This window comes from Callithrix jacchus, chromosome 12 (genome assembly GCF_049354715.1).
Source record: "Callithrix jacchus isolate 240 chromosome 12, calJac240_pri, whole genome shotgun sequence".
NCBI classification, from domain to species: Eukaryota; Metazoa; Chordata; class Mammalia; order Primates; family Cebidae; genus Callithrix; species Callithrix jacchus.
Genome location: NC_133513.1, coordinates 64,430,825 through 64,443,284, shown reverse-complemented (window position 1 = coordinate 64,443,284; position 12,460 = coordinate 64,430,825). Strand labels below are relative to the sequence as shown.

General features: G+C 36.2%; 1 protein-coding gene and 1 long non-coding RNA gene across 6 annotated transcripts in view; one reads left to right on the top strand and one right to left on the bottom strand.

Moving 5' to 3' along the window:
- The window catches only part of LOC144578689 (uncharacterized), a 43,404-nt gene extending 38,121 nt beyond the window's left edge, over window positions 1-5,283 (top strand). Inside the window, exon 3 of the long non-coding RNA XR_013524956.1 lies at window positions 4,678-5,283. This is a non-coding gene — a long non-coding RNA (uncharacterized LOC144578689). The remainder of the gene's footprint in view (window positions 1-4,677) is intronic.
- The window catches only part of CTNNA3 (catenin alpha 3), a 1,887,341-nt gene that overhangs the window by 98,771 nt on the left and 1,776,110 nt on the right, over window positions 1-12,460 (bottom strand). The window lies entirely within an intron of this gene.

Below are 12,460 nucleotides of genomic sequence, written 5' to 3'. Positions count from 1 at the left end.
ATAACTAGATTATTTCACCAAGAGCTCCTTTCTTGAAAGATGTGCAACAGGACTGAAATATAATAAGGAGATATTTTTCTATCTTCCCTTTTTTGAAAAAAAAAATATAAATGAATGATTATCTGAATAAATGTAGCTGTTCCATCCATTTAAAACCACTTCTCTCCATATTTCCTATCCCTCTACTGAGTCTCACCACACAAATTTCAGGGTTTTAATTATTAGATTTCTGTTCCTTATCCCTAGCAGAGAATAGGACCCTGAAGAAATAGCTCACTAGAGCAATTGTTTTGATGCTTCAAGGGAAAGAGGGATAATAAGGAAGGGAGAAAGGAATAAACTAGTTAAAGTGAGAAAAGAAAAATTCTGAGAGGCCAAAATACAGTTGATGAAGAAAAGACAGGGAATGAAAACAATCTTGGTGCACGTCTTGTTTACGCCTTGAACTGAGCTTGAGAACAGACATTCCTCATATTAAATTCAATAAGATGTGTGTTATTAGAGGAAAGTCTTTGTTCACCGAGAAGAATAGCACTATGTAGTAATACAAGACAGAGCGGATTCATGCAAAGCTAAATTATCAAAGCTCTACACCTGAAAACCTGAACCTAAAATACTAGTGTCATGTAAGCCAAAAAAGGTCCTTTCATTGCTCTTTTCCCATGGCGCTTTTCAAAATCATTATTAGCAAGTTTCCCTGTAAAAATGAAACAGCATGTCTAACACAATGAAAACCAGGTCTCATAGATGGTTATCATCACACGTTTTCTCTCAATCTGCTGACAAAGATTGCTTTGTAATAATAAAAAAAAACAACATTAATCATTACAATATTTGAGTTACTCTTATCAAATTTACTTTATACATCAGGCAGGACAAGATGTTATGTACATGGTTATGTTCAAGAAAGGCATTGCATTTCATTATTTCAATGCATCTCTAGAGAAAGTTAAACTTCAATAAAGCTGTCTACGCTCCTGAAAGGCAGTGCATCAATTTTCAAGGTCTTAAACAACGGACAAAAGTTGTTTCTAAGGAGAGCAGCTAAGGCTCTCATAGCTTAAATGACAGACAGTGTTATATCTAAAGAGCAGCTAAAGTACCCTTCCCCTCAAAATAGTTTGTTTCCCTGTTTGAAAAAACCTGGACTGATGAAAGGGAAATTACCTCTAGCTTTAAATGTATACCTTGTTAGGAGACCACTATCTTAAACACATGTGGAACCTAAAAGTAATGACAATACACTATGCCAAACCAGAATTATTCTCTTCCTCAAGTTCTTAATTAAATGTATTGCCTGGCAAGCTTCCTACTGAATGCCAAACAAAATACACATTTTACAAATGAGTCTATAGCATGCTGAACTTCCAGAGGATGCTACAATTACTGAAACTATGATAAATTTTAAAAATTATCAGCCTGAAATGTACTATGTAATGAAGGCTCTTTAAATTGGGAAATACATTCAAAGGTTGTTTGCTGTCTTTATTTTCATAATGGGTTCACGGGATCTCCTGTCAGCAAATAGCATCTTAAATTATTGTGTCGGATCCTACAGGGAAAGACCTAGAGGATGAAGGGTTAGAGATAGGAAATATTTTAAAGAAATCAGAGGCCAGAAGTCTTTAATAAACAGTGGTTACAATATTAATCCACAAAAGAGCAGATCAAGCTCTAAAGCAGAGGGCTGGATGCAGGCAACTATGTGAGGTAGTACATATGTTAATTAGCCAGTCCGTTTTTATACATACTTCAAAGCATCATCTTGTACACAATAAATATATACATTTTGTCAATTAAAGGAAGCAAAATGTAATAAAGATAATTTTTAAACATTATGGGTTAGAAAGTGTAATGAAAAAGGCTACCATAACCCAGTGACCATGATATCATGAACATTTTATTCATATAAGTGAAAGGAATATCTTTGAAACTTAATTTATTGGTTTGGCATAAACCTGCCAGCCATTTTTTGACACTGCCCCATCCTTGACTCTCTTTCCTATCCCTGACCTCATCTCATTTCTGGCATTCATCTCCTTCCTCCTTTTTCTTTTGATTAAAATGAGAAATAAGAAATTGGTACAGGTGATCAGAAACAGGTCAATTAACTAGGGCTATGGTTTTAAAACTAAAAATGCCAAATGTTTTCATAGACTTATTTTGTCTTTCTAGAGACAATGATTATCTACGAAATGATTTGGTAGTTTCTGCTATTGTGTGAAAACAAACAGAAAGCTTAATTGTACTTTTGCATTTTTGTCGCTCCTAAATCCCTGATAACACAATATAGTATTAAAGACCAAAAACTTTCCTCTTAATCCTTCTTTCCTTTGATAATTATATAGAATAAGTCCCATAACATGGTGATTCACTTTATAGATGAAAACATATCTAGCATATCTTTCCTTCTGCAATAGAGTTAGCACATTTAGCATTTTCTGCTTGCCAGACACTATTCTATACACACACTGATTCTATCAGTATGATAATCCTTAACTTTAATGTTATTCTTGTCCTTATTTTGCAGGTGAGGAAACTGATGAACAGACAAGTTTAAATGTAGCTTGACCAAGTTACATAGCTAGTAAATATTGGAGATGGGATTTGAACTCAGGCAATGTGGCTGCAGAGTCCAGTTTTAACAACTATGCTATGTTGCCTCCCATAAAACACACCAAGTTATAAATTAAAATATTAGAAGATCACCATAACCATTGATGGGCATTACCATGAATGCAAGAGACTGAAGGCAAGGGTTAAATATAGGTGATAGGTTGTTGGGAGGGCCACCAGCACTGATTTGCTCACATATAGCAGCCTCAAGGAATACAGCCTAAATCTCTGTCCCAGTAAAATAAAAAACATATACACTACATTACATAGATTTCAGGGGTCATGACAAGTGAAATGGCCCCAGTAGTCTACAGTCCCTGGTTTTCTTTATTGAGATATTATTACTTCTTTCTGTTCCTTATTCCCATTACCTCTCCTTCCATTCCCCTTCTCTCTGGGTTCTGAACACTACACTCCAACTCAGCCATTCCATGTGCCAGGCTACATGGGAGATTGCACTTTGATGTTTATTTATAACAAATGGAACTTTTATCTGAGAGTCTTAGCTTTAGACACAATTATTTTATTTCTAACATTCAAATTTAGTGCTGCAATAAAGTAGATTGAAATGAATACAGACTTGAAAAATAAATTTTGTCTGCATCCCAGGACTGCCACTGATTAGCCAAGTAGTCTTCAGTAGGTGACTTTGCTGGTCTGAGTTTCTTTTTTGTTCATTAAAATAAAATTGTGGCATTTGTCACATGGTAAGGAATAGAAAATCAGATGTTTTAGAGAACATATGGCACCTAGTAGATGTTCATTGAATGTCATTTTTTCTTTTCTTCTCCTTTTACAAATAATTATACTTGATAAAAACGTGCCTTTTCATTTTATTTACTTATGTTTTTACTGTTCTGAAAGTACACGAGTACCTTTTCAGTTTTTTAATTAAAAAATTACAGTACTTTCCAGATAACATCAACTGAATGGATTACGGTAAGTTCCTTCTTAGACCTGCTGACAGTATTACTTTGCAGAGTCTCGTCCATAATATTCTTTTACTAGGAAAAAACATAAAATATATACACACATAAACTCTCTGTGTATAGTTGTTATTTAACTCCTAATACAGAGTTTATTTACTCTTAGTGACAGATCTTTGTGGTAGGTTTTGGGGATCATGGTATAACTTCCTAGGGTTAAATAATTTAGTTCCACAAGAATAGAGTTAAATTGCAAGAGTAAGGGAATTCTACTTTCAGAATTCTCTTATACTTGTAATTCTGTATTAGATAAAAAAGAAAAAAGTAATTATCATGGAAGCAACCAAAAATGATGAGTTGAAAAGAGATACAGACTCAAGCAAGGACGTACTGTTCTTCTATTCAAACATGAAACTTTAATTACGCAAAGTTCTCCCTCTGGGTGTTACTTTCTCTTGTAAAGTGTCATTCTAAAGTTTTGAGGACCCTATAAAAGTCCTCAGAAAATCAGCTAGTGAATAATCAGGGAGTAATCATCTGGAGTAATTAGTATCCTGAGGAACTTTTGGGATTCAAGTCTGAAAAAGGTATTGCTCCATGAAAGAGAGAAAATGTTTGTCTGACATTGTATATATTTGTCTCATTTCTGTTCCTCTTGTTCTGTATTATTCTGAGTAGCCTAACTGCTATTATAACATCAAAATATCTTAGTAGCTTAACACAATAATATTTATTCCACTCTCACATAATAGTCCAGGTGGACTGTGGGGTGGTGGGCTATGTAGCACATAGTCATTCAAGGACCCAGGTACCTTCTGTCTATAAGATATCCTGTCCCCTAAGGCTCCAGAGCCTCCTGCATGAATCATTGCATCCAGATATCCAACAACAGAAAGGAATGAGAATAGATTTCATAGGAGACTTCTGGGGTTGAGACAGAAATTGACACACATCACTCCCACCCATATTCTAGAATTCAGATACAAAGGTTCATGTAACTGCAAAGAAAGCTGAGAAATGTATTCTATTTGGTCCAGGAAAAAAAAGAAAACAGGGTTTTGTGAACTCACAACATTGCCTTTGCATATCATCCCAGGGGTGCTAAAATCCTATATTTTATTTATTTTCCTTTCAGCAACAAAAGGCTGTATTCCCTGTGAAAGGAAATTTTGGATCTCACCAAGTAGATGGAAGAAAACTGAGGAAGAACTGAGGCACTTCACTAATACAGCTGTACTTACATGACGTACACCCTGCCTGGGCGCAAGACCAATTTTATTTCTTACTTTGAGATTGTCACAATCTAGAGGATCTATTACTAAAAACAAAAATTATAAGAATACTACTTGCATAATAATGGTGTTTCATATTCAGTGTTGCATTTGCTTATGAAACAAGGATAGAGTGTATTTCCAAGATATTTAGGGGGATCAACCTGGGGGAAAATTACTGTTGCTGTTGCTATTGGTGGCGGTGGTGTGTGTGTGTGTGTGTGTGTGTGTGTGTGTGTGTGTGTGGAGAGAGAGAGAGAAGAAATTATCTTCCTAAAATTCAAAACTAAGTTTCTAAAAACTTCCTAGACATAATTTTTTTTCTGTTCTTCAGTCCTCGAATACCTCAACTTGCCTTTTACCTGTTAGTCTTGTAACAAATCCTAGAGAGATTATATAATTCATAGAATCATTTCATGGAGGGCAAAAAACAACAAAAAACAAAAAAAACTACCCACAAAAAAACACGAAACCCATACACAGAATCAAAGGTAGAATTAGAATGAAGAAATTTTTGGGCATAGAGGTCAGCAAGCCAAATAATTTTGATTTTTGTCTGTAGCAAAACAGACAATTTTGTCCATGATTTTCAAAGTCTGAAGATTTAATATTTTTTGTGTGATTTTTGTACTGAAAACATACCTAATAACAAACATTGTGTTACTATGTGCTCACAATGTCCCAGGCACTGTTTCAATTGCCTACTTTTCTTATTCACTTCTACCCAGCACTGAGCTGCACACCTTTCACACTGCACACATTTAAGAGCTGCCATTCACAGCATGGATATGCCCATAATTGTGCACATCACATCATATGCTGCTTTGCATGCCCACTCTGCTCCTAAAATCTATTATCTTTGTCCTATAAATAAGAAAACAGAATTCTAGACACTCAACACTTTTTAACTTTTCTCCAACATATGAGAACACAGGTCAGTTTCAACTGAATAAGCAGGGAGTTTAAATTCATGTTTTCTGAGCCAATTAAAAATAGAACACACAGTGAAAGCATCATTATAGGTTTTATGTCAGTATGCATCTTAAAGCACTGAAATTCGATGGGTACTTCAGAATCAGTGGAATGTTTTATACATTGTGAAGAAATATACAGAAAGAAGATATTCCCAGTCATTGTTCTCAGTGGGTCTGATTAAAACATTATTCTCTGTCTATCTGAACCAATCCCAAATATTATAAAAATAAATAGCCCCTTCTTTGGTTGAATTTCTTTCATCAGCGATCTGGCATTTATCATTTTCTTTTCCTTTTTCCCCCCCATTATACTTGGGTGTGAAAAGATAGACCTAAGGGGGAAAAAACATTAGTGATTTTTCCCCCAGTTGGACTTTTGGTTCATAGAGACATGTAACCTAGTTGTGGCAGTCCATGACTGACCAACCAATGTTCTCTAGAGCCAAGAAAAATAGTCATTAATGTTAGCTAAGAACCTGTATAATACTGAAAATTATGGTTTCTAGGTAGAAGTTCTCCTAAGCACTTCAGCCTATTTTTTAATTAAGTTTGTTTGCTATAACATCTAAGGAGCACCACTATCCAAGAAACATTGCCACTCCCCTCTGCTCTCTCTTCCAATGGCAAGGAAATTCTTGCATCACCCTAAAGAGAAAACTGGAATTGTTAGTTTCATGCATTCTAATTCTTACTGTTCCCTCTATAACCCATGACTGGCACCACTCTTGTATCACTTATTCTACTAATTTTTCTTCATGTAATTCTTGCATTACTTTCCTATTGCTGCGACAACAAATTATTAACCAACTTGCTGACAATACAAATTTATTATTTTATATTTCTGGAACTGAGAAGTCCCAAGTAAGCTTCACTAGGCTAAAGTGGGGGTGGGGGTCAGCAGGTCTGATTCCTTCTAGAAGCTCTGAGAGGCAAATCCATTCTCTCACCATTTTCAGCTTCTAGAGACTGCCTGTATTCCTTGGCTCATGGCTTCTTCTTTCACTCAAACATATTACTATAATATGTGCTTTATGTACATTTATGTCCTTCTCCTTTCTATTCTCCTGTACTCTTGAAAAGACTCCTGTAATATCATTGGACCAAGTCAGATGATTTACAATAACCTCTCCATCTCAAATCCTATCTTCACAGGTTTTGGGAATTAGAAGGTGGACATCATAGAGAATCATTATTCAGTCTACAAAGTCCTCAAGAGTCACTACAAAGTAGTCAGAATCAGCTCCTGTGAGGAAGCTACTAGTTTTCCTGCATTTAAATCAAGTCAATCTGTAGGGATAAACTGACGGAGTTACGGTGACTATTTCTCCAGATTACTAGTTATTTTTTAACATGACCTATATTATTCCACCTTCTAGTCAAAGGGTCAGGTTCCTGATTCTCAATTACCTACTAGCTGTATGCTCCTTTACTTAGAATTCATATCAAAGTGGGGTTGCCTGGAAAAATGTGGAGACCTGGGAGAACCAGAATTACCTGGGAAGACATTTTATGTATCTGATGCTACTCTCCTTCCCCCACACCACACATTAAGTTTAACCTGTCTTTTTCCTCTCCTGGTGCTACCCATTAAATATACACTTCCTGAAAGCACAGCAGAGTCTGCATGGGGCAAGAGGAAGGAAACCTTTTCTAGGGTAGAGGAGAACATTCTTTTTTTCAGGTGATTATTATATGTATTCATTTCTTCTTTGACACCCATGGGCCTTGAAAACCCTAGAACATGTTTTCATAAGACATTCAAATATTATATAAGTACTGCATACTTAAAAGCATCACTTAGGGATGATATTATGGTTAAAACTACTTAGTAATCCCCTTAAAAGCAATTGGTTATTGAAACTGAGATGTGGTATAAATTTCTTAGTGGTGACTCTCCAGACTCATATGAGTAGTAAGAATTCATAGGAAAGGCCATTTTTATCTTCCCTCATACATGGGAAAGTTAACCTGGTAATGTCCTCCTCACTGGTACCCCCAGCAGCCCCCTCCGCCACCGCAAACCAAAAGACTGTAAGTCACTATTCATTGACACCTTCTCTGGATATAACGGGAAATCCGTGCTCAGCACCAACATTTGAAAACAGGTCTTTTCTTGCCTTCCACATATTACTTCTCTGAGTGTGCACATTAATCAAAGCCAGTGTACTGTAAACAGAATCACACTCTCCGACTGTGGGAGTCCCTCTCTTTCCTGTTGGCAGTGGCCTCAGCATTAATCATGTATATGATTCTTACAGAGCCTGGGCATTTTTTCCAGCTTCCCTTTAAACCACCATGACATACTGGCTGCCTCTACTCCTTTCATATCAGACCAAATTTTATGAGCTCAGAAAATAATCATTTTCCATTTAGGAAAATAATATAATTTAGCCATTATTGTTAGCATTTGACCTTCTCAAAGCCTACAAATTTACTTCTTATTCTGGTCATGGCATAATATTATTCTAAGGTCCAGATGAAGAAACACACAGAGGTGAAAGAGCCACTAACTTAGTCAAGACCAATCACGGCTAATAGATTCAAGACAGAGTTAGTTCAAGGGTCTGACTTGCCACCAGTCTCAGGCCTTGTTGTTTCTGAGATGACAAGTTCTTTGGCAGCTGATCGTTGGCATGCTCTCCACCCCCAACTATTCTAATCTAGTATAGCTGCAGGCCATTAAATTTTAGGACACTGTAAAGCTTGCTATTTTCAATCAGCTTATTCAGACTGAGTATGACTTGAGACATACTGAGTTATGCAGCTGGTTTTCATGTTAATGTGTCATTTTTGCTGCTCTCAATTGATTTACATGCTTTATTGAATTACTATATTGGGCAGTGACCCAATGTCAATTTTTAAAGGGTACAATTTAAAAATTTTAAATAATCAGCTCTAGTTCAGATACACATATTATTTACAAAAATTTTTTCTCTCCATCAGATTATTTAATCACTCAGGTCTTAAGCCTAGTACCCATTAGTTATTGTTCCTGATCCTCTTCCGCCTCCTACTCTCTACCCTTCATCAGGCTTAACATCCAATTATTTATATTGCAAAATGATACAACATAATGCCTCTTCAATTAACAAATGTTAAAGCAAAATGATTGTAGTATGGTAGTTTATATTAGGTACCATAAGCTATGAGTGACCCTTCCTTTCATGTGTATGTACCCTTGACTTAATTTTTGCCTCAGGACAAAACAGACTCATGCCATACCTAAATATTTGAACATGGCTTTGTATTGGGAGGCTCCATCTGGAGGGTCTTATGTTGGTGTCATACTGAAAGGAATACAAGCCAGGTTTTCAGATCCCCCTCTCTTCCTCCCTCCTTCCTTCCTTCCCTTCCCTTCCTTTCTCCCTCCTTCCTTCCTAGAAGGTGTGCATATTGTGGTACTGCCCCAGCCATGTGCCTTAAGTAACAGTGCCAGGATGTGTTAGGCCACAGCCTTTTTCTACAAAAGATCTATTTCATTTAAGGTCTGCCAGTTGTCTTTCTGAAAACAGGCCTCAAAGTTTTCCCCAAATACTTCTGAAAATGGTATGACGGCATTTGAGCATATTGAACTGGGGTGAGAAGGCTGCTTTTCTCTACTGCCTAGAACTGCTCCTCAAACCCTAGTGTTTCTTTTTTGAAAACATTCATTGAACATGTGACACTGAGTCTCAATTAAGTGGGGTTATTCAGGAAGAAAATAATAGAAAATGAGAAAAACAACAGCCATGTGACAGGAAGGTTACTCTGAATACAATACAAATCCTTTGCAGCTTTCAGGAGGAAACTCATAGAATATGTTTTGGTGGTTTACACACTGGTGTTGAGTAAGTTTTTTGCCTCTTAATATGAAAAAGAGATGACATTTTCCCAGAAGGCTGAAATCATTAAGACTGTGCCTGTTCCATGGGATCAGTTCCAAGAAGTCTAATATGTTTACGCCAGGAGCTGGCATCCCAAAGGCTTCCCTATTCACATTAAGCCTTTGGTTTCTTAAATAGCAAAACATTCATAGCTTTAGCCAAAAAGGTTGCTTTGGGGCTTTTATTTTATTCTCTGTCCAGAATAGAGTGTTTACATGCTTTATCTTCATTCTCTATATGTCTATATTTCTTTATGCTATACCTGCATTATCATGCTACTAAGTTATGTATAAGACATATATAGAAATATACATTTTAAAGAGATAAAGTAAAAATGAAAGAAACTATTTTAAATATCTTGCTAATGATAATGTCATTAAAAACAATCTCAAGATGCAATAATCCCTCAGGAGAAATGTATAAATGAGTATTAGAGGGTGCAAATCTGCATTTCAAGTATTCTTCTTGATAACTGATTTTACTGGCCGAGTTATTGTCAGTTTTGACTGGATAGCCACTGATTTTATTTTGTAATGTTGCTGACTACCATCTCCTTCTAAGAATAAGAGAATTGCCAATTCTGACATCTTCTTGCTCCATTTAGGCTTCCCTTTTAATGATCCTTAATCCATAGTTTATTTTATAAAAAATATAAAACAGTGGGTCACACTTAAGGAGAGTTAGATTAGTTAAAACTAAGTAGTGTAATTCATAAATCCAGGTCTGCATCGACTGTGATAATGTTGAAAGCTGCTATTAGACAAGTGACAGCACCACAAACATCCCTTTAACAAGGTTCTCGTCTGGGATATACACAGGAGAGTGTCAGTGCTAATCATACAGTAAATCCTGGGAAGGCTACAGTTTTTATGCTTTAGATAACAAATATAAAGAAACTTTCTAATATTTTCTTTTCAGTCTCCAAAAGAACATCTTATAGCCCCATTTTGGAGACTAATATTTAAAGCCATAACCCTAATGTTATTTTTTCCAGATTCTCTTTCCTGTTGCCCAAAGCAGGATAGAAACCTTTGATTTCTCTGAACATTTCCATCATATTAACCGTACCTCTTCTGATATTGTCACCCCTTTCTACTTTAGGGTTATGTATATACACATGTTAGTTCCTGAACAAGATTGTAAGCATGTTGAAGACATGGTCCATGGCTGACTCATGCTTGGTTTTCCCAGAGAATCTGGAGACAGAACAGTAGAAAGACTAGCCATAGAGTTACATATCACAGTTCTTCCAAAAATATACATGTCAAGAGATTAATGAATCAATTCCTTTATCAAGTTGTAAATAAGCTTCATGGTTTTGACTTTTATTTTGTATTTTTGGTTCTACTAGGTATTTCCAAACAAAAGATTATGAAAAAGCATGTGAGAAGAGATGGAAGGAAGGAAAAAATATTCTTTGTTTTTTAAGATTCAAAATCAATGGCCTTTATTTTGAACCTTAAAAAAGGTTTATTCATTCATTGCCTGTCATTTTTGAAACCAAAATGGGCAGTGAATGATTATCCTAAAACATTTTTCATTCTAAACTTTTTGACATGCAGCTACCTTCAACATGTTACTGTCACCTACAATGTATCCTCCTTCCCCTTTGCTCAATTAGTTCCAAATAGCAACTGCGAATGACCATAAGGACTAATTTTTATTGCCCCTCATTTCAGATGCTGATATTAGAGAAGGAAGTATTATGTAAGTTAGAGAATAACTAAAAAGAAATTTCTTCTTGTGAGCACAGATGCTATAGTAAAGATAACAGGAATTATTTTTAGGGGCTTTTTAGACCAACAAAAAAACTAAAGGTGAAAGGGGAATTCAAATTGAAAACCGGGAAACATGGTTACAAATAATGCTAATTATAAAAGATCAAAAGAATAAAGAGTGACCTATTTTTAAACATAGCTATTATTTTAGAAACATGGAAAATAATAGCTGAAGGGCTGGAAATTATAGATTCTACTCTGAGTTCTAAGAGCTGAGCTTGAGCATCCTTTACAGCATCCAGTTTTCCACACACTCAAGATGGCTCCCAAGGATCACTGAAGTAATTTTCCTTTCAAAGGTTATGTTCAGATTATTATGCCATGTACATGATAACTAACTGTAGGGAAAGTGTGTCAGGCCAGGCTTGGTGAAAAGTGCAGAGGTTTCAGCTGTGACACACTGTACAAAATGTAAGGGGTCAGTCAAGTCGTACGCATGGTAAAGCCACCGCTACCAGAAGGTGGTCTTGTACTAGAGCTTGCGTCTTGAAAACCAGAGTTAACCATGTTAACCAACTAAGAAGAGATTCTTAGTAAGCATAAGCCTATGTTCTTTTTTTTTTTTTTTTTTTTAATTTTTTATTGGATTATAGGTTTTGGGGTACATGAGCAGAGCATGCAAGACAGTTGCGTAGGTACACACATGGCAGTGTGCTTTCTTTTCTTCTCCCCTTCACCCACATTTGGCTTTTCTCCCCAGGCTATCCCTCCCCACCTCCCCCTCCCTCTGGCCCTCCCCTTTTCCCCCCAATAGACCCCAGTGTTTAGTACTCCCCTTTCTGTGTCCATGTGTTCTCATTTTTCATCACCCACCTATGAGTGAGAATATGCGGTGTTTCATTTTCTGTTCTTGTGTCAGTTTGCTGAGGATGACGTTCTCCAGATTCATCCATGTCCCTACAAACGACACAAACTCATCATTTCTGATTGCTGCATAATATTCCATGGTGTATATGTGCCACATTTTTCCAATCCAGTCTATTATCAATGGGCATTTGGGTTGATTCCAGGTCTTTGCTATTGTAAACAGTG